Here is a 23,891-nt window from a genome sequence, read left to right as displayed (position 1 = left end):
CAAATGATTATGTAGTGAATAGTTATTGAAGCATTTATGTTATTATAATTATATATTTTACTTTTATTGTTGTTGTTGTTATAGCAAAAGATGGAAAAACAATCAAAACGTCCTCAATGGGAGACTGGTTAAATAAATTACACAATGTTGGCATAAAGGAATATGATACAGATATAAAGGTGAAAAAGATCTCTGTGTACCAAGATGGTAGATATTTAACATTACATACAGAAGATATATAATTCACATTATGTAAAATATAATAGATGTTTTTGTGTGGTCAATACTGTATGCTCTTAACATATCTTCTTCATATCAAATATATAAGAAAGACAGCTTAGAGCAGAAATTTAACAACAAAGGCTCTATACCCAAATCTGAAGCCTGAGTCTGCCTCTTTACTGTCTGTAATCTTGGACAAGTTACTTATCTTCTCTGTGTCTCAACATAATCATCTGTAAATGAGATAATGACAAGTACTTACCTGACAGGATTGATGAAAACATTAGAAGAGTTGATATACATCAAGCATTTAGAACTAGGTGTGGCACATAGTGGAGAAGCACCATGTACATTTTACTTTATATATCATTAAGTGAAAAGAGCAAACTGTGAAGGAGTATAATCATGTGGAACTTCTGGAAGCCTAAGATTCCTGTCTCTATAAAATCTTATCCCTGAGTGATAGAGATACACAGGTAACGCGGTTAACGTGGCGCTGGCCTTGGTCTGTGAACTTCAGGAAGTGTTAGGTCAACTGCTGTATTTGCTCTTCACTTTCACTTTTTTCCCAGGTGCCCCAAAGACACTAAGGGTCCTGCATTCTATAACCTGAGACAAGATTACTCTGGATGGCAGAGTAAGGTCAGACTTTGGGATAAATGCATTAATTATATATTAATGTATATTAATTATATGCTAATGGTGACAAATTAATAACCATCATCTCACAGGGCTGTGGTAGGACTAGAAATAATGTTTGTGAAGTACTCAGCACGGAGGAGGCAGTGAGTCCATGGACATTGTCAGGAGGAAGAGGAAAGGAGGGAATCTGGGAAACAGGCTTTGATTTTCAGACCTTCCTCTTCCGGCGTTGAAGACAAATTTACTGTTAGTGGATCTTATCCTGTTCCAGTCTCCTGGGGAACAGAGAGCATCTGGATTGATGGACACATTGTCATTCTCAACGATGCCAAATGGAACACTTTCTGGGTGGTTACCAGTCAAGAAATGCACTAAGGGGTGAGCTAAACAACAAGTGCAACACTTTTAAACACCCACTGTATACCAGATATGACCCAGACATTAAGGACAGAGCCACCAGCATAGCAGATGGAGCCCTACTCCCATAGCACATACATCCAAGTGAAGGTAAGGTTGCCACTTATAAGCTCAGAGAATGAGGACCATGTAGGCAGGATGCTACCTAAGTGAGATGATCACAATGTAAATTGGGAGCTCAGGCAGTTAGTTTGAACCAGCTGTTTTCACACTGAAGATTTTTCTCATTTCTAGTTTTTGAAAGATTAAGAACATGATCCATGCTTTTTTCATGTAAGGAGGAGGAAGGGAGAGGTCAAGTTAGAGATCTGATCATCAGTTTAAATCTTAGCCCCATCAAGAAAATAATCTATAGTGAGTGGTGGAGCTAAGATGGGGCTGGACGATCTCTATAATCATCAAGACCCGCTGGACCCCCACCCCACCCAGTTTGCCATTAATGCTAATATTGATGTGGTGTCATTGCAGAATTAATCATAACATCACTTTTCAGTCTTTGTAAACATGTTTCTTTTTCTTTCCTTCTTGTTGAGAGCCATGTGCAGTTCTATGCATTATGGAGTCAAGTTTTTACTATCCTAGAAGGGAAAGGTCAAATTTTTGGCAAAATGTGGATCAGCAAAACCCCATGCATGTCTGTAAAAACTAAATAGTAATTGCAAAGTATCTCTTATTATAAGCCTGAGATATTTTCCAGATTTTAAAATTCTAGTTTTAAATTCATGATTCTTTTGAAATGCAGGAAAGTAAAATAAATCTTCTCCTTTATATATGAGTGCCTCAGGGAAAACAGAACTTTATGTAAATAGCTACAGGTGGTGATGTAACAGTATTACAACAAGCCCCTATAAATTCCTGAGTTTTCCAAGTAGGCAAGGAGCAAAGGCTGAGCCTTCACAAATTCTGTTCCTTCTCCCCAGAGTACCCTCTCCCTTCTTCCCCACTTGCACCTAATTCACCTGGAGAATTTTTAACTTTTTTTTCAGTTGCAACCAGCATGTCCCTTTCTCTGGGAAGCATTCTCAATCTCCCAAAGACTGGGTTAGTTACCTTTCTCTATATTTCATCAGCAACCTGAATCTCTACCAAGTGATTTAAATAGTCCTTACTGCAATATATAAATAAAGTTCTTGTTTTGCTCTTGGCCTCAAATGCTCCAAATCAGTTGAAAAATAATCCTTCCATTTTAAAGCACTATTATCTTTGCTACAGTTGGCCTTTCTTATAAACAGTATTTTATCTGAGTACTTATGTGTAACAGTACTGCCCAACAGAAATATAATACAAGCCATATATGCAGCTTTAAATTTTCTAGTCACTCCATTTTAAGATGTAAAAAGTAACAGATAAAATTAATTTTAATTTTATATTTTATTTAACCCAATATATCCAAAAGGTTATCACTTCTACTTGTAATCCATATAAAAATTACCAATGAAATATATCCAATGAGATATTATTCTCTTTTTCCACATGATATTTTATATTTAGAGCATATCTCAATTAGGTATAGGTATATTTCAAGTGCTCAATAGTCATATATAGCCATTAGATTAAATTAGATAGGTTACTTCCCATGAACTCAAGATTCAAAAGAAGAACAAACTATTACCAGTATTACTCATGGAATCTTAACCCAATTGCTTCTTGTCAGCTAGTCTGCCTCTTTGACTAGACTTTGGATTCTTAGAGGACAGAACATGTATATTAAATAGATGTTGTTACCTCACTGTCTATCAAAGTGTGTTTTGCAGACCCTAGGGTCCCAGAGACACTTTTAGGGCTACTTTTATCATACTGTTAAGACACTATTTCCCTCTTTTACTGTACTTACATTTTCACAAATCACAATAGGTGTACAAAAGCTGCATTTTAGGGCAAATCAAGGCAGTAGTTCCAAGCCATATAAGTAAGCATTGTAATCTTTAATGCTATGCACACTGGACTTTTAAAAAATCAAGTTTTAGTTTTAAACATCCTTGATGAAGCAGAATTTATTAATTTTTTATAATTTTGACTCTTGAATTCTTAGTTTTTTTTAACAGCCTGAGTGATAAATGGAGGACATGCATAAAGAACTTAGGCTGCATACCAAAGTACAATGGTTGTCTAGGAAAAGCACTTGTACCATTGTTTGCATTGTGAGTTGAACTAGTCACTTTTTTCCTGTACCATCCTTTTTGACTTGAAATAACGATTAGCAAACTATGACTATTCAGACTTTGGAATTTAGTGGACATTTTCTCAAAGTAAAACTGTCACTTCAAAGAAAACAACTCACCATACTTGTAAACAATAATAAAAATTTGACAGTCACGTGAAAACTCAAATTTTGGAAAATTTGTATCCACCACCACTTTCTGAAGAGATAAGTTGTGATATTGACAAATGTGATTTTTTTTCTTATTGTATAGAAAACTGGCAACATTTAGAAGTTACATATAACTCACAGAGTCAAGATTTTCCAAATGACCAATATATGATGTTACAAAAATCCATTCAAAGGGCATAATATACCAATGGCTTTTAATGTAACACAATAAAACGTTTCATTGATAGGGTTCCAGATTTTATGCTACAACTAACCTTTAACAAATTACTACTTATTGAGTGAGTTTTGATACAGGATTAAAAAGATTATCCACAATTACTTGAAAAAGCTACTAAAACACCTCTTCCTTTTCCAATTACAAATGTTTATTTTTTCTTCATATATTTCTACCAAAAAATGTAATGCAGCAGATTGACTCAAGAAGCAGGTATGATAATCCAGCTGCTTTCTATTAGGCCAAATATTTAAAAGTTTTGCAAAAATGTAAAACAATGACATTCCACTCACAATTTTATTTTGTTTTGGAAAATATACTTTCCATAAGACATGTATTATTCATATAACAATGTCATGGGTTCATTATTACTTTTAAACAAATTGATAAATGGTATTCTAAGATGTCCTCATTTTAATTTCTGATGCAGTAAATATTAATAGATAATAGGTATAACATAAAAGCTCTTTCCAAGCCTCAATCATCTTTACGAGTGTAGCATATTCTTAAGATCAAAAGTTTAAGAACCACTAGCCTAGCACACTTCCTAAGATATAGTGAGCTTTCATAATATGTTAACATCTCCTCAAAAAATAATGTAAGTCACTATCACCAGTGATGGGACAAATCAATATTTTGTGCCCCCTGATGGGAAGGATTGAGATATACACACCATTGCCATGGTATTCCTACAAAAATATGTGCACATACTGATTCTAATCACGAAGAAACATCAGACAAACCGAAATGGAGGTACATTCTACCAAACATTTTGCTTGCATTTCTCAAAAATATTGATGTCAAGAAAGACAAAGCAAAACCAAGAAATGTCTTCAGTTTAAAGAAGACTAAAACAGACATTAAACTGAATTCCATATATCATCCAGCAGCTTCTTTTAGTATAAAAAATTTCGTGGCAACTGGAAAAATCTAAGAACTATATTCTAGACAATAACATTGCCTTAATGTTAATTTCTTGATTTTGGTCATTGTTCAGCAGTTATGTAAGAGAATTATCTTGTTTTGGAGAAATACACACTGAACGGGTGAAAAGGTTATCATTTTTGCGATTCACTCTCAAAGAATTCAGTAAACAACGTGAGAGAGAGCACGCAAGCAGCAAGCAATGAGAGTCAAAGTGCTAAAATGTTCATATTTTGATTTTATAAAAAACTAGAAAAGAGCAGTTCAAAAATTCCCCTCATAAAGAAATGATAAATGCTTAAGGAGATGGGGATGCTTATTACCCTGAGTTGATCATTACATGGTACTCCATAAATATGTATAATTGTATGCCAATTAACAAAAATGAATGGAAAAAAACGAGAAAATAATCAAAAGCTAATATTTGGAATCTGGGAAAAAGATATTAAGAAATTCTTTTTATTACTGGTGCAACTTTTCTGTTAGAAATTATCTCAAAATAAACAAGTGTTAAATAGAGTTTACTCGATGAACAATTGAGTTTTTAAAATTTATTTTTATTGATTTTTTTTAAAAAAATAAATGACAGCAGAATTACAATTCTTATTACACATATAGAGTACAGTTTTTTATATCTCTGGCTGTATATAAAGTATGTTCACATCAATTCACGTCTTCATACATGTACTTTGGATAATGATCTCCCCCACATTCCACCATCCTTGCTACTACCCTGCCCCCGCCCTTCCCCTCCCACCCCTCTGCCCTATCTAGAATTCATCTATTCCTCCCATGCTCCCTCTCTCTACCCCACTATGAGTCAGTCACCTTATATCAGAGAAAATATTCGGCATTGAACAATTGAATCTTTTTCTAGATACCCCTCCTTCTTCAGCTCCTGCATTTAGCCATTAGAAGGTGTCAGAATAATTAAATGGGGGGGGGGCTCTCACAATTATTATTATAATCTTGCATTAATAATTTGGGGTAAAAGATATCTTCAACATTTACATCCCTTTGGGATTTTTCTTAAGAGGACCTTGGACCCTTGACCTTTTCATTATATGAACTGAAAATTATTTTGTTTCTACTTAGATGAGGGGGAAACAGAATCTGTGCAGCTCCAATTTGTAAAGCTGAAGAGGAAAGAGTGATGTTGAAAGGACTCCTGTTGGGCTGGGGCTGAAGCTCAGCGGCAGAGCGCTTGCCTAGCACGTGTGAGGCACTGGGTTCGATCCTCAGCACCATCAAAACAAACAAATAAAATGCTGTCCATTTCTACAACCACAAATTAAAAAAAAAAAAAATGACTCTTGTAAGAACCGGGAGCGGCTTTGGAGCCCTGCCTCAGTTCCCCGTTCAGCAGGAGTTGGGGCAGACAGCAGGGAACGTCAACCCGCATTCCCCTCGCGGGGGGGGCTCGGCAAGGTGGGGGCGGGGTCGCTATCCGCGACTCTTGGCTCCGCTGCTCTGGTCTGGGCGCGCCCAGCTCGCAGCCCGTGGCTGGGTGCGTGGAGGTTGAGAAGGAGCCTGGGCCTTCTAGGATTGGCCGGAAGCGCGTGTGGTTAGCAGTCTGGCCCTGGTATAATTAGAAGCAGATCGGGCGGTGAGGGAGAGCTTTTTTTTTTTTTTTTTTTTTTTTTTTTTTAAACAACACGCCTTCAGTCTCAACATTTCAATTCCGCAACGGCAGCCTGCCGGCCTCCTCTAGCGGGCCTAAGGAAGCCCGCCTGGCCGGAGGAGCCATTGTGGGCCTGACGGCCGCATCCTTCCTCTCCCGGAAAGGGTTGTGAGCACCGCCGGCTGGCTCTGAGAGCGACAGCCACACGCGTTTTTGGTTATTCTAACCTGAGTTAAAGGACGTGAAAAGCTAGAGAAGCTGGAGAAATCTCACGTGGTCTCAGAGCAACTTCAGGGCCAGACCAGAGGGCCCCGGCCCCTGTCCCCTGCCCCCAGCACGACCTGGGGACACACTCGCTGCTGCTTCCCACCCAAACCGAGAACTCCCGAAGCCAAGCTGAGAGTAAGATAGAAGCCCCTACCCCGCTGACTGTGCACCGCACCGCCTGCGCGCCCAACTTATTCCCGACCATTCTTCCAGCCCCCTTTAGGCTCCCGTCCTTATTTCTAGTATACACCGGGCGTGGCAACCTGACGTTAGATTGTGCATCTGTGTGTTGTCTGTTTTCCACCTCAGAATGTAAGCTCCATGAAGGTAACGTCACATGTCCAGGAATTGGGTCTTAAGATCTTTAGGGGGCCATGTGGCGCCTACTGCAGTGCCTAAGACATAGTTGCTGAACAAATGAATTCTTCCCTACACTCAGTTGATTCCAAGCTACTTGAAAGCTTATTCTGAATTCTAGTGATGATAGGACAGAGAGATGTCAGAGCAAAATATTTGTAGGTACTCAGCTTCCTAGAGTAAGTAGGCCCTCCTAGAAAGTTTTTGCTTTCTCGGTTCAGACAAAATAGGGTTAAGAAATACTGAAAACTGCAGCCAATTCAATTAGAGTAGCCTACAGTATAGCTGGTGGGTGTGCACGCGCACCTTCACACGCACCCTTTTTTTGGGGTTCTCCTTTGAAGAGTCATTTCCATGAGAGCAAAAGCATCTTCTCCTGCCCTCACCTTATTTCCAGCAATCACCCATGGAGGCCCCTTGCCCTGCATTACCTCAGCAATGAGCAGGAAGATCAGCGCTGAAGGAGTAACTGGCACCAGTCCTACAAGTAGACACTTGCCCACACACCTCCACAACATTTGAGGGTGAAACTGATATTTTCACTGTTGACATCCTTGTCTAACAAAGGGGAATGGGGGATGCCAAAGAGTATTTATGGGTGACAAATATGAGAAATAATATTGAACATTTATTTGCAAGTGAGCTGTCAGTATTTCACTTGATACCCACAACATCCTCATAAAGTAGATTTTTCTCTTTCTGTGAGTCAGGAAATTGACATAAAGACAAGCAATTGCCCATAGTCAGACCAGGTACAATTCTTAGAGACAGATTTGAACCCAGGTAACTGACTTCAGGGCCCTTCTACAACCCTATTTAGGAGTCTGATAGGCAGCTGTGGTTTAAAGATGAGCACAATTAACTGGCCTTCACTCACTAAATCCCATTCTAGATCCTATGAAGGATATAAAGAAATCAAGACTTGTTTTCTGTCCTCCAGGATGAATCCATGTAGTTGGAGGAAAAGGCATAAAGTCAGACAGTTGATATCTTTTGGGAATTAGGGCGAGGGGATCATTGAAAAAGAGCATGAAGGGGTTTCTGAGAGCCAATAGTATTTCTTCATCTGGTTCAGGTTGCAGTAGTGTGTGAAACAGTTTGTCAAAATTTATGTCTGCACACCTGTGATTTATGCCCTTTACTTTATGTGTATTATATTTCGAAAAAGGCATAAAATGAAGGCATAAAGTCAGGACTCTAGGAAATGTAGGGGCTACAAATGGGGCCAAAATGTAGTCTTTCCCACAGAACTGGATGTCTGGACCATTATTCAGCCTTTGTATTAGTGGCTTCATTAATTGAAGACTATAGGTAGGAGGGTAAGAGTCTGAAGTTGTTTTCAGGGTCTTCACTATCAAAGTTCCTAATGTGGGCCAATTTCTAACTCAATTTAGTTGTAAAGCAGAGTTAAATAAACATCTTAAGTAACATTTCAAAATGTGGCAAATAAAGATTAGTCCAAAGAAAATAAATCTGGGGCTGGAGTTGTGGCTCAGTGGCAGGGTGCTTGCCTCGCATATGTGAGGCACTGGGTTCGATCCTCAGTACCACATAAAAATAAGTAAACAAAATAAAGATACTGTGCCCATGTATAACTAAAAAAAATAATAAAAAAGAAAATAAATCTGCTGTAAATTTGGAAAATTCAGAGCTAAATATATAGATTGCCTTTGTTACTGCAGGACTTGTCAGGGCCTTTAGTATGTTCACATGATCCATGAATCTTTAAGAAGAGCTGTATTTTCGCATTTTTCCTAAAACTTACTTTACTATAGAACACTTTTTTTCCTTAATGCTTTCAGAATTAATGTTGTAAGAAACAAATGTTGAGTATTGCTATTGTAAAATCTTGATTTACACATTCAGATCAATGAAAGATCCTGGATACTTCAAAAAGTCACTTCTTAAAGCATTCCTTGAGGATTTTCTAAGTTACACCCACTGTCCCTCAACAAGCCAGGAGAGTCAGTTTAAAAGATCAAATAAAATATCCCATACCCTAAGTATCTGGATTAATGATAGGAAGCAGAGGATAATTGGGAGCAGAGGAAGGTGGGGTACAGAGAAAAAAAATTAATAGGTAGGCTCCAGGTATCCTGAAAAGTCTCTTCATAAGAGACTTTGTGTTGCAATTAATTGCAACCATCAACCATTGGTTTGGTTGAACAAAGTGATTGCTTACAATGAGGTTACAGAGCTTTGTCTTAGAATCCAAGAGTCATCAAGGACAAGTTGGGACCACACACCTGGATACCATGAAGGTTCCCTCCCTCTCAATTATCCTCAGTACCCCCTTCATTCTTATCTCTTCCTGTAGACCTACTTTTTTTTTTTCCTGCATCTTGGCCCACAAAATAGAAAACATGGTGACTAACAGTTCTAGAATTTGCATGCCCTGTCATTTGGAGAGAGACTCAATTACTCAATTCCAAATTTCTGAGGAAGGAATTTTGTTCAGGCCTCTAGCCATCCATAAAGTCAGTGGGTAAGTCATATGTGTGCCAGTCACACCAAGACCATGTGGACGGAGGGATGAGTTGTCGATATTCACATAAAGGTGGCAAGCCAGGCCAACCATCCAATAGATGGCTGTTCAAATCCAGAGATTCATTGAATGTGTGGCCATTTTTTAAAGCACTTCCTTGTCTTCCATATAAATAAAGGAATATATTTTTTGATTACACAAGCATTTTCAGTTCATCATGATTATGATCCAGAACACCAGCTCTCCTCTACTGACCTGTAGATATTCACTACTACTGTGTATGCTGAGCATCTCTAAAAATCATTTTATCCAAGCAAAAGGAGACTGTTTTTAAAAATGATTTATTTCTTTCTCCAAAAATTTGAGCCTGTGAAGGGAAATTTGGTTAACATTATTTTCAGAAGCTAGTGTTTGAAGCTTCACTGTGCTAAATTTCAGTTGTTTTTTGCTCTTCCGTCCTCCATATTTAATGCCACCGTTTGGAAAATGGATTGCCTTCAGAAGTATTTTTCTCTTGCTTTGGAGATTTTGCACATTGACTCAAATGGTTTTTTATTTTCCATCTTAATTTATACAGTATAAATACAATGTTGGACTTCTTTGGAGTTAACAGTTTCACTGTGCAGATGTTTCTTGAAAGCCTTTTCAATTCATAGTGTTGGTTTAAAAAAAATTTATTAGCCTGGCTATCTGCCAGAAAAAAAAGAGAGAACCGGGGGTGGGTTGGGGGGAATACTATTCCATTTTGCATAGAACTGTAAAATTTCTTTCCCTGTTCTTTCCCCACCCCCAGCCAAGCTGTGTATTAGGATTACAGATGCCATAGTGACATCTTGTGGTCAATGACCAGAGACACAGCAAAAAGTCTTCAGTGGGATAAGTGACCCAGTTCATTCTCCCACAGCATTTCTTTTTTTTTCTTTTTTTTTTTTTTAAAGAGAGAGTGAGAGACAGAGAGAGAGAGAGAGAGAGATAATTTTTTAATCTTTATTTTTTAGTTTTCGGCGGGCACAACATCTTTCTTTGTATGTGGTGCTGAGGATGAACCCGGGCCGCACGCATGCCAGGCGAGCGGGCTACCACTTGAGCCACATCCCCAGCCCCAGCATTTCTTGATTTACTTTATTTGCTTCTTACTTGCCATTTGCACCAAATTGCTCTTGATTTCCAGGTTGTTTTGCTTTTGTAAAATATTCAACTTTGCCCCTCATGGAAAAAGGATAAACACACCGTGTCTGGAAACAAAAGGAGGGCCATAACTCTTGCTCTTGGCTTTTGTTGGGACTCCTTGTAAAATCAGTGTTGTTCAAGTTATTCAGTGATAACTCTGAAAACTATTCAAATCTTTTCCCTAAAAAGTGACAGAAAATTTAGCTTTTTTTCATAATATAATCCTTCAAAAATTAATAGATGGTTTATTTACTTCACTTGTTTAATATTTTAAAGTAGAAATGTATAAATAATAACCCTCCAGTCTTTATCTCCTCTCTGCTTGCATCATTGTTGCTTTGAAAAGAAATATGTATAAAATATTATGCAGCAATCAAAAATTATGCTTTCCAGAAATTTTATATAACATAGAAGAAAGATACAATGTGATATTAAAAGAGCAAGACACCAAATTATATATACAGTATGATTATATATATAACAATGTTGCCTAGCATGTACAAGGCCCACTACACACATCATAAAACATATATATATATATATATATATATATATATATATATATATATATAAAACAATATGAATATCTGTGTGTATAGATATTCTCACAAGTATGATTGTAAATATCAATATCAAGGTTCATGTGGAGGAGAATGTAGACCCAGAAATATTCCCAGAAAGAAATATTCATACTAATAAATATTTTCTTTTTCATGGCATTGTAAGTAATATTTATTTTCTAATGTTTTTCTCTGGTTTTCATTTTTTTATGAACTAAGCATATATTAAAATCATGGTCATAAAAAAATCTCAGCATTTTTTAAAGGATCAATTTTGTTTGTTTTTATATAAAATATTTCCATTTCAGGATGAGACAGAAACATGGGGAAAAAAAATTCTTGCAAGTGAGATACATAGGAAGATATGGAGATGGAGAACCTGAGTGAATCCCAGAATAGGAGCTAAGTCATCCTGGGTGAGTTGGAATGCTTGGAATTCCAGAAACATAAAGGCCTGTCCTGCCTCTTCTGTGGAGCTGAAGTGAGAAGGAGGGTTGTCTGGGAGGTGAGGGGCACTGCAGCAGAGGTTTGCCAATGCCTTCGCCTAGGGAGACACTGAAATTACTCAGTTTTTTTTTTTTTCTCTCTCTCCTTATTTTTTTTTTACATTTTTTTTTTATTGGTTGTTCACAACATTACAAAGCTCTTGACATATCATATTTCATACATTAGATTGAAGTGGGTTATGAACCCCCAATTTTACCCCAAATACAGATTGCAGAATCACGTCGGTTACACATCCACAATTTTACATAATGCCCTATTAGTAATTGTTGTATTCTGCTACCTTTCCTATTCCCTACTATCCCCCCTCCCCTCCCCTCCCATCTTCTCTCTCTACCCCATCTACTGTAATTCATTTATCTCCTTGTTTATTTTCCCATTACCCTCACAACCTCTTATATGTAATTTTGTATAGCAATGAGGGTCTCCCTTCATTTCCATGCAATTTCCCTATTCTCTCCCTTACCCTCCCATCTCATGTCTCTGTTTAATGTTAATCTTTTCTTTCTACTCTTCCTCCCTGCTCTGTTCATAGTTGCTCTCATTATATCAAAGAAGACATTTGGTATTTGTTTTTTAGGGATTGGCTAGCTTCACTAAGCATAATCTACTCTAGTGCCATCCATTTCCCTGCAAATTCTATGATTTTGTCATTTTTTATTGCTGCATAGTACTCCATTGTGTATAGATGCCACATTTTTTTTTATCCATTCATCTATTGAAGGGCATCTGGGTTGGTTCCACAGTCTAGCTATTGTGAATTGTGCTGCTATGAACATCGATGTGGCAGTGTCCCTGTAGCATGCTCTTTTAAGGTCTTCAGGGAATAGTCCGAGAAGGGCAATAGCAGGGTCAAATGGTGGTTCCATTCCCAGCTTTCCCAGGAATCTCCAAACTGCTTTCCAAATTGGCCGCACCAATTTGCAGTCCCACCAGCAATGTACAAGTGTACCCTTTTCTCCACATCCTCGCCAGCACTTGTTGTTGTTTGACTTCATAGTGGCTGCCAATCTTACTGGAGTGAGATGGTATCTTAGGGTGGTTTTGATTTGCATTTCTCTGACTGCTAGAGATGGTGAGCATTTTTTCATGTACTTGTTGATTGATTGTATATCCTCCTCTGAGAAGTGTCTGTTCAGGACCTTGGCCCATTTGTTGATTGGGTTATTTGTTAACTTATTGTCTAATTTTTTGAGTTCTTTGTATACTCTGGATATTAGGGCTCTATCTAAAGTGTGAGGAGTAAAAATTTGTTCCCAGGATGTAGGCTCCCTATTTACCTCTCTTATTGTTTCTCTTGCTGAGAAAAAAACTTTTCAGTTTAAGTAAATCCCATTTGTTGATTCTTGTTATTAACTCTTGTGCTATGGGTGTCCTATTAAGGAATTTGGAGCCCGACCCCACAATATGTAGATCGGAGCCAACTTTTTCTTCTATCAGGCGCAGAGTCTCTGATTTGATATCAAGCTCCTTGATCCATTTTGAGTTAACTTTTGTGCATGGTGAGAGAAAGGGATTCAGTTTCATTTTGTTGCATATGGATTTCCAGTTTTCCCAACACCATTTGTTGAAGATGCTATCCTTCCTCCATTGCATGCTTTTAGCCCCTTTATCAAATATAAGATAGTTGTAACTTTGTGGATTAGTCTCTGTGTCCTCTATTCTATACCATTGGTCCACCCGCCTGTTTTGGTACCAGTACCATGCTGTTTTTGTCACTATTGCTCTGTAATATAGTTTGAAATCTGGTATCGCTATACTGCCTGCTATATCGCTATATCACGTCGGTTACTCAGTTTTGTCTTTGGTACAAAATCTACAATTAACTATGTATACGGTAGCTTATACATGTCAGGTGCTATGCTTTAATTTTGAAATATTAATATACATATATATTAATATAATCTTAATTCTAATCCTGACAATTTTACAAAGAAATTATAAAGGCAAGAAAGGTGAAAATTGGAAAAATTAATTGCCCCAGATCACAGCTGGTAGAACTGGATCTGACCTGAGTACCATGGGGGCTCTAAAGTTCACACTTTTTATATTACACCTGCCTCTCCCTGTTCTTTCAGCAGGTGAAATACTCCACACACTTTTAGTGACTCAAATCTGCAGAATTATAAGACCTTTAAGATTATTTTAAAGAATCAGTAAACACATTATAGGGAGGAATATCCCTGCCAGGTGCCCTCTGCATTTCTCAGTAGTGGTAGGGCCTTTTACCCATTGTTCTCCTGGTGTTTCCATGAAAGGGAGAGGTTATCTGCTCTACACCTTAGGAAGATGTATTGTTGGGTTAAACTTTTCTAGTTACCTCTCTTCCTCCTCACTCCCTTGGCCTCTGGGGCAGAATAGCATTGTATCTGATGTGAACAGATTAACCATAGGGCAGGTGCACTTGCTATGAAGGTTACAATACACATAAAGTTGTCAGTTCCCTTTGTTAATCAGTAAGTGTAATATGATTCCCATAAAATACTAGCTTTTTAAACTAAATTAGTTGATAATAAAATTTGTATAGAAAAATTAATAAGAGTAGCCAAGAAAATTATGAAAAAGAATACTTTCCAGATCGTTTATAAACCAGAAATTAAAACTTATTATAAATCAATAGCAATTTAAAATGTGTAAGTGCTAATAATTGAACAGACAGGTCAATGGAAAGAATAGAAAGACAAAAAATAGGCCCAAGGGCATATGGAAATTTAGTATATGTTAGAGTTAATGTATGTTAAAGAATAGCATCTTAAATCAATAAAGATAAATTATTCAATTAAAGGCTTTGGGTGATTGGATAGCCATCTAATAATATCTCATACCTTACACTGTGACAAATTCCAGAGGGGGACAATATCATGTGATATAGAAAATTGTGAGAAAATATGAGTGGAGAATGTCTTTCTATATATGACAGACACAAAATACAGAAGCCACAAAATTCTCCAGAAAAATCAAAAGAAAATATAGAACTAAAAGGAAAAATGTATTTGTAATAGACTCAGTTTTACTTTTCCTAAGTATATGAAGAATTCTTAAAATCAGCAATGAACAATGATTCAATTGGAAAATAGACAAAAGATATGAACCAATTCTTCCCAGCAAAGAAAACCTACATGAGTCCTAATTGTGAAAAGGGCTCAAGGCCTCTGACAACTGAAGAGGTACACTCTCTGGAAGTTTCATTTTGTACCTGGCAAACTGGCAGAAATCAAACTTCAGTAGCAGACAGTGTTAGTGAGGGCTTGGGAAAGCAGGCAAACTACTTTGCTGGTATAAATGGGAATATGTCTAAAGCTCCACACAGTGGAAATCTCTGTGAAGGACATTCTACAAATGTAGGTACCTTTGACCCAGCTATTCCACTTCCAGGAATTTATGGCGTAAAAGATGCTCATTTGTGCAAAATGCCACATGTGCACAGTCATTCATTTCAGCAATGTTTGAAATAGCAAAAGACTGAAACATTCCAAATATCCACTAACAGAATATTGGTTAAATAAATTATAGTATATCCACATAAAAGAATACTGTGAAGCTATAAAAAAAATGAAGAAAGCTCTTTATGGGTTGATGTGAATAATCTCCAAGATATATTGTCAAAGTAAAAAGTACTGCTTAAACCAGCACACTACAAATGAAAAAAAAAAAGGAATACAGTAAATATATGTATCTGCTTATGGGCATAAATCACCAGAAAACTGTGCTAACAGTGCTTAGTTAAATATCCAGAAAGAATGATACCTGGACATCCCAACCATACATTATCTGTTGCTTTAACTCACTCAGAATGCTGGGACATTCCACTTCTACGTGCTAGAGAAGAAAGTGACTGCCAGAGGAAAGTGAAAGATACCCCAGAAAGGCCCATGCACTCTCTATCTACCATGTCATCCCCCAAAATGGGCCTTTTGAAAACGTGGTTTCATTTTTATCTTAATTGATAAAACGTCACATTCTAGTTAACAACATATTTGTATTAGTTTGAAGATAAAAACAATGCTCTTCACCCCAATTTTAGAAGCAAGAGAAAATCTCTTGGGATCCATACTTATCTTTAAATTTTATTTTTAAATTTTAATTGCTTGTCCTTGATCTCTCCTTCTGAACTACAGATAATAACAAAAACCACTGGTACACAGCAATCCCTGGGTGTGAAGATTCTTACTATCTTCATTTACAAAGAGGAAGCAAAGTCTTAAAAAGGGTAAATGACTTTTCCAGAATTACCCAAAGCTACGAAGTTCAAAAGCTGAAATTCCATCACAGATTGATATGACCCCAAAGTTATTTTCCTTCCTCTGCATCAACTTCCCAATTTTCTCTCTACTGTTCTTCAACGTCTGCTTAGAATTCCCTTTATTTGATTCTCTTCCTAGTCCTCCTCTTTGTAATATTAGATTTTATACATTCCCTTGGCTTCAGGGCCTAGAAATTCTAGGGATTTTCAGTCTTGGCTGTGCATTGCAGTCTCTTGGAGATTTAAAGCTATACCTGTGCCCTAAACTCACCACCCAAACACTGTCTTAATTTGTCCGAGATGGAGACTACGAATAAATATTTTTCAGTCTCTCCACCTACACTCCAGAAGTGTCTTTCTCTATTTTTGTATCCTCCGTACCTAGTAGGCAGTCATCAAATATTTGTTAAATGGAGAGATGGATGAATAACTGAATGAACAACTGAACTTTAGGGTAAGGTAGAAGCCAAAACTTAGTACAGAAAATAAAACAACACTTTTGAAAGACCTGAGCTAGGTATAAGCATGGTATAAATGCAGTCATTTTGACCTCCTCCTGGGACACTGGAGGAGGAGGCTGCATCCCAGTGTAGAGCCCCACACAATGGAAAGCTATAAATAACAGCCCTGAATCACATGAGGGTTATATAATATAAGGTTCGCAGAACATGCTGCCTTTATCACTCAGGCTTAAGTTGCACTGAAATGGAAATTCAGCTGATGCCCTATATATTAGTTTCTCCAAAAGATGAAAATCTCCCTGCATTTGCCGAGACCATCTATTGGCCCCTATTTGAGGCAGGGTTGCCAGGACCCTTTCCTGCTAAGGGATTCCTCCTGCTTTTCTAGATAACAAGTAGGCAATTTCAGCTGAAGAATTATTTCTATTTGTAAAGATAAAAGCAAATTTCCTTGATCAAGAAGGCAATACACACTGGCTTTGCAGATACCCAGGAGAGCTGGGTCACAGGCTCTGGTGAGGAGGTAGGCTGCACTAGAGTGTCCAGTTCCAGAGGAGTCGCCTCTTCTTGTTCCTCCAGTAGAAACTGACTGATCACCTTTAAACTTTTGGTGAAACACCCAGATACACTCTATGCCATTTAACTACATTAGAAGAGGTTTGTAGTCCTCTATAAAATGATAGGCCACCTGTCCAGCTGAGAACGGGATCTCAAGCTAACTCTGAATGTGTAGTCCATTCTCACTGGTTGGTAAATAGGCACTTTGAGATTAATTTTTCCATGAACAAAAGGATAAGTATGCTGAGGCAGAGTCTGGTACCATACTCTCCTTTTAGTCTTCAGGGTGCACCCAGCCTCTTTCCCAGTCTCCCTCCAAATTCAGCATGGTTGTGTAATTGTGTTCTAGCAAAGTGAGAGTTGCTCCATTCTACCTGGCCATGCACATTTCCCCATGTTTTAGCTGCATTCTAGATGGCTGGAATGGAGCTGCTTCTTGGACCGATAGTGAAAGCAATGAGTTGAAGAGGTCGAGGATCACCATTCTGGATGATTGCCTCATGGAAAGCCACCCTGCCATTCTTCATATTGCCCAAATCAGTCATGTGAGCAAGAAGTATGGTTCTATTGTGTTTAAGCCAATTAACATCAGAGGGTCTATTTCTTACAGCAGTTAGCCTTCCCTGGCTAATTATATGCATTATTAATATGCCACTAACCCTTGGCTTTGGAAGAAAATATCTCCCAGAATAACTTACCCAAAAACTACTTTGCCAATCTGGCTCTGTCCCTAGGAGGTCCTGGTTTTTTATGAGCGTTTCAACATTATTAACACCCTAAAGCCAGGAGAAGGTTCGCCTGGTTTATCTGCTGTGTAGATAAGGCAGTTTTCTCAAATTCCATCTCAAAATATAGGCAATCCGAACAAGGACTTCAGTGAAGGCCTGAACTGGAGGACAGGGATACTTCAAGTAAAAACATTACACAGCAGAAGGTTTTCCAGAACAATCAAACACAATTGAGATTTCTGTGAACCTTTTTAGGCACATTTTTAAAAGGTGCAAGAGTTTCACCAGTCTGGGTCGCTGAATGTGCATACATCAAGAAGATGTCTTTAAAAATCTGTCTTTAAAATTCTTTTTGCAGTTCAAATAATCACAACCTACTTTCTGCACCTAAGTACCTTTTGAATTATCATAGGTTAGTGTTTCTTTTAGCGAAGCACTACCTATATTTTGCAGAAGCTGTCAATGATGATTTCACAGAGGTGCAGGCAGAGACAGAATAGAGAAAAAGAAAATTTAACACTTCAGATGAAAGCTAAAAATAATGTTCAATCCAGAAATCAGCTATGTGAGGAAGACGGATTCCTGGGCAAGAAAGTAGGCAGAGTATCCAATGCACAGGTGGAGGAAAACCTACACTTGTTAGTAAAGTTGGCAGAATACGCTCAGCAACTGACCTGTGAGGGAGTCTTCTTCGCATCTACAGCCAAATGTAAATATCTGGCAGAGGGACAGGAATTCAGAACTCCAAGTGTTGTTCCTCCAACTCCAGCTAGAAGAGAAGCAAGGATAAAGGAGGTGATGATGAAGTATGGCACTCACTTGGGAAAATAGCTAAGTGGTAATTTGGGAAAAGAGCTCCAGCAACAAAATAAACAAAAGATTGATTCTCCAAGTCCCCCCTACTCCCCCGCAAAGTAAACTCTTGAAATTCTGGATCCTGACAGGAAAGGAGGGACATACTAAGATAAGAAGAATTCTATTATTCTTCTGTGTTAGATTGGGCACAATCTATGGGCCTTCTTAGAATACTACCATTCTAGAATCCTTGTATAATTCTCTTCCCAGCCAGTGGGCCAAATTCAATCTTAATGACTTTGTAAAACTACCCAAATGAGTTTTTCAACACACTGTTTAGAAAAGAGAGGGAGGGTAACTATAGTTTTAGAACAGTAAAACTTAAGTTCTGATGCCTACCTCATCAATAAAATATTATTGGGTACCCAGCATAATAAACATATATATTTATTCATAAAATGTATATGTATATACTGTTGTACTAACATATTTTACATGACATGTTTCCAGTAAGAGAAACAGTAAAAGAAACAATATTTTCTTCCTGTATTCCATGTGAATTATTTTATGCATTCCATGTTGGGCATTACAGCCTTTGAGTCCTTGTCCTAGGACAGAAATCTTGTCTTCAAAAGATCGATTTCAAAAAAAGATTTTAAAAAACTCTTGGCTATGGTGTAGCTAAGTGATACCTTGTCAGAGCTGTCTAAGTTGTGTCTGGGTTGAAAGCGTGGACTGTTATCTAACATTCTGCACTTGAAATCTGTTTGCCCAAGTAACCTGAAGAAGAATGTGGAAATGGAGCTCCTTAAGGGGATAAAGCATAGTTTATTTATCTTGTCTCCCTTTAGGGCTAGCAGGGTGCCCTAGGGTATATGCTGGGTTCTCCATGATACCTATTTAATTTAAACATGAATGAATGATTAAATATGTAAAACACATTTTTAAGCCAGAGGAAAGATAATTAAGATGTAATTCTTACTGTCAGTGAAAAGACTCCACCACAGGTGGAATGCACATCTTCTGCTTGCCTATGTTCTAGAACTCCCAGGACCAGAACTCAGCCAAAATCCCTTCTCATTTTACATCAAGAGGTCTCTTTTCTTTCACAGCCTTTGAGGTCTAGGCAGGGCCCATACATGCCTGAAGAAGACCAAGTAGGTTACCTGGAGAAGTGGTGGACACTGGCTTAATGGAACAGCATAGGGTCTAATGAGCATAGCCATTTTTACCTGTTAGTTTAAATGTTTTCTTAACTGGATATCTAATGGTTTGGGGCTTGCTTCATTAACTACATTGTAAGTCTAAGGAGGCCTAGGAACACAGATTATTTCTCTTTTCCCTACCACAGTAGTAGAATGAAAACTAGACTTGGTATACAAACCTCTAACTCTTATACCAAACTAGCTAGGTAGCCTTAAACAAGTTACCTAACCTCTCTGATTCTCATTCTTTTTGTCCAGCCAATGAGGATAACATTGCTTCCCTCAAAGAGGCATTCAGAAGAGCAAATAAGACTCTTGTAAACTGTGATACTATACACAAATATAAGAAAGTACTATTAGAAAGTAGTGAGTAAATATTTGTTGAAGTACATTGAATGGAATAAAAGTGATGCAGTTCCTTACACTAAGCACACAATTTGTATATGCCTCGATTATAAGACCTCTTTCTAAAATAGAGAATATATATATAAAAAAAGAAATGTGCCCATTAATTTGTACAATTAAGATATATTAATAACTTTGATTTCCAAAGAAACATTAAAAAGTAGAGAAGTTAACATACATCAATATATCATATTATTGTCAAGAATGAACTTGGAAATTTCAAATATATGTGATTTTATAGTAAGTTAATGTTTTTACATTTTAAAGTTTAAAATATGTTGAATTTTACCAGGACACTCATCATATCTATTTTAAAATATTACATTTTGGAGTCCTAAGCATATAACAGTTATCATTGAATATGTCTTATAATAGAATTACTCTTAAATTTTATTTTCTTCTTTGTGCCTTGCTCTGTTCTCAGATTTTCTTTAATAAAGAGAAACTTCTCCTGATTTTGAAATATTAAAAAATAAATAATTCACCTTGTTTATAGCCAAGTCTTACTTCTGTCTTAGACTGAAGATTGACCACTGATTTTTATAAAACTTAAATATTGGCTAGGAATCTATAATACCAGTGGCTCAGGAGGCTGAGGCAGAAAGATTGCAAATTCAAGGGCAGATTCAGCAACTTAGGCCCTAAACAATTTAGCAAGACCCTGTCTCCAAATAAAAAGTAAAAAAGGCTGGGGACATGGCTCAGTGGTTAAGCACCTCTGGGTTCAATCCCTAATACAAATATAAATAAATAAACAATAAAAAATTGTGGTAAGAAAGTGGTAAAGACAAATTATCCAAATTGATTAGGACAGATGAGGCTGCATACTTGAGGAATTTTCAGGAACCAGCTGCAGCTGTCCAGAGGGACCCAATGCCTAAAAACCTCTAGATTCATGGTCAGTGGGATGGCTACATGACAGGGGGAGTGGGTGGGAACATAATAGCTACTCTTTGTCCCATATTCTTAGGCTAGACAGAAGTTTCAGCTGTTGTCTGCAAACTTGGCATTTACAAGAAAAAGGTAGTTTCAAAAAGCATTGAGCTCTCTGCAGAACTCTGTGAAATGCTGCTGACAACTCTTTGTAAAAAGCTTTCTGACAAGAGGAGAAGCTTAATTATGGTGTGTGTATGGTTGGGGGAGGTGGTCTTTCTGCTTTAAAATGACATTGTAAATTAACAAGAAATAGGTAGTTAAATCAAAACCTGAGTTAAAAATTATTGATCAAACATGTCTTAAAATCTGTAGTTAAAAACAGGGGCTGGGGTTGTGGCTCAGCAGTAGAGCGGTTGCCTAGCATGTGTGAGAGGCCTTGGGTTTGATCCTCAACACCACATAAAAATAAATAAATAAAATAAAGGTATTGTGTCCAACATCTAACTACAACTAAAAAATAATATTTTAAAAAAAAGAAAAAAACCCCACCTGTTTCTAGGTACAGTGGCACACACCTATAATCCCAGTGACTCAGGAGGCTGAGACAGGAGGACTACAAATTCAAGGCCAGCCTCAGCAATTTAGCAAGGCCCTAAGCAACTTAGCAAGAACCTGTCTCAAAATAAAAAATTTTAAAAAAGACTGGGGATGGAGCTCAGTGGATAAGCATTCCTGGGTTAATCCACAGTACCAAAAACAAAACAAAACCACCTGTATAATATGCTATTTCTATGTAAAAACAGGGAGATACATTAACATACATTCAAATTTTCTTGAGTTTGTATTGTTATGCTCGAATTCGGGACCCCCAAAGACCACCAGAGACCCAAGATCGATGTAAGCAGCAAAGAGGTGTTTATTGCGAGCTAGCTCGGTCCTCCACACACACACAGCAACTGGTGACGCTGAGAGGCCCCGAACCCAGGGTTTGCAGCATTTTTATACATTCTTTGGAGAGGGCAGGGACTTCACATACATCATAGCAAATCATCACACACCGCGGGAAAATCAAATAACAACTCTAAAACATGATTAGCACATTCACTGGCGGGAACAAGTTGGGTAGGGGTGATTGGTCAGTACAAAGGGGGTATTTATTTGAACTGATTGGTTTAAGAGGGAACGTGGTTTCCCAACTTGTTATCAACCACCATAAACTACTGGGAGGGTTATCTGGCATCCCAGGTATTTCCCTGTCTCATGCTGATTGGTGGCTGCTAGGGGGCTGCTATGGATCCCCACCTAGCCTGACTGAGTCAGGGACACCTGGTGCAGCAGATCTCTCCTGTTATTTGTAGATAAACAATTTAGCAGGGTGGGAATGTGCTTAGGAGTGCTCTGTGGGTTTTTCCAAGGATAAAGGCCATGTCCCTTCCTTGGGCAGGCTTTGCTCTGAGATAGAGGCTAAATGTTACAAAGAGTAGATGAGAAGAGTTAAGAGGTGAGAACCCAGCTGATAAGGACATGAAAGGGGCAAAACTGTGAGCTTTTCATTAATTGTTTGGATCTTTAAAGCACCTGGAAGAAATAACTAACTATTCAAAATGCAAGTATTATCCACACTCTGACCTTTGTTCCTGAGGAGCCAGGCCTGGGAAGGGAGGTCAGGGGTTATGCTGGAGGCGGCTATTCCCAGTGGAGAGACGAATATGTAGGCCTGTAGGCCATGAAAGCATAAAGATGGTTCTGAGTTCATTTTCCTCAGCTTGCTGAGTAGCCATGCTTGGATTTCCCTGCTTTCTGTTGTACTGCTAGGCTCTGGACTGTGTGTTCTCTGCTCTAGCCCAGCACAGCTCTTGGCATTCAGTTGGCCACATTGAACAGAGCTGCTTATGTTTCAGGAATGTGCTCTGTTCAATAAACTTTCCAAGCCAGCTCAGTATAAACTGAAAAAAAAAAAAAAAAAAAAAAAGGTTCTCATAGGCTTGAGTTTAGCTGAGTCTGAAGAACAGTTGGGCTGAAAACGCCTGGGAGGTACCCCCAGTAAAGCCATGCATAATCCAGTCTACTAGCTAGGATCTGCAGCATATAGAGCCTGAGGCTTTTTTGAGTCTGGCCATCTACATGGTCAGGAAATGCAGATGTATGGTCCCTTAGCTAGCCTGCTGAAAGCCACATAACTTCACACACTCTGTCCAGGGGATATAAGCTGTAGAAAACTGTCAATACAGGTAGTCTGGTCTTGCAACTTAGCTCATGATTGGTGGATCCTGTCTCATTAGTGACATTCTGTGCAGCTTGTGGAAACAGTAAAACTACTTGAGAAAGTACACTAAAACTAGAAACTTCTATTAAACACTAACATTGAGAAAAATAAAAAGGACAAGACAAAAAAAAATGGGAGAATATAATTTCCACACTTATAATCAACAAAGAAGCAGATGGAAAAATAACAAGCAAGCAGTTCATCAAAAAGAGAACCTGAGGGCTGGGATTGTGGCTCAGCAGTAGAACACTCGCCTAGCATGTGCGAAGTCCCTGGGTTTGATCCTCAGCACCACATAAAAATAAAAGGTATTGTGTTCAACTACAACTAAAAAAAATAAATGTTAAAAAAAGAGAGAGAGAGAGAACCTGAATGGGCAATGATATGTAAACAAGACCTTCAGTCTCAAGAAAAGAAAACCAAAACTTCAGTGAACCATTGTTTTAATATTGTAGATTATAATAATAGGAACTCAATGTGCTGCTAGAAGTCCAAATTGGTATATGAATTTAGAGACCAATTTTGAGTTGAAGATGTGTACAGCCTATAATTGGGATGCAACCAGGAAAACAAATACCATTCCCAGTATTGAAACAGAAAGGCTACAGCCCAGAGAATTGGTTATCTGAGGATTGAAAG

At 37.9% G+C, this 23,891-nt stretch overlaps 1 long non-coding RNA gene across 2 annotated transcripts in view; it reads left to right on the top strand.

Moving 5' to 3' along the window:
• Window positions 1-23: 23 nt before the first annotated feature.
• Window positions 24-23,891, top strand: part of LOC308633813 — a 43,137-nt gene continuing 19,269 nt past the window's right edge. The window contains exons 1-3 of one of the 2 annotated variants that reach the window (XR_014018873.1): window positions 24-179; window positions 795-1,242; window positions 11,520-11,627. This is a non-coding gene — a long non-coding RNA (uncharacterized lncRNA). Of the gene's footprint in view, window positions 1,243-11,519; window positions 11,628-23,891 lie in introns of both variants that reach the window. The other variant, XR_014018874.1, reaches the window with a different exon arrangement.

The sequence above is a fragment of the Spermophilus citellus genome (genome assembly GCF_964194105.1).
Source record: "Spermophilus citellus genome assembly, chromosome: 15".
NCBI classification, from domain to species: domain Eukaryota; kingdom Metazoa; phylum Chordata; class Mammalia; order Rodentia; family Sciuridae; genus Spermophilus; species Spermophilus citellus.
This window is presented reverse-complemented; position numbering and strand designations above follow the sequence as displayed.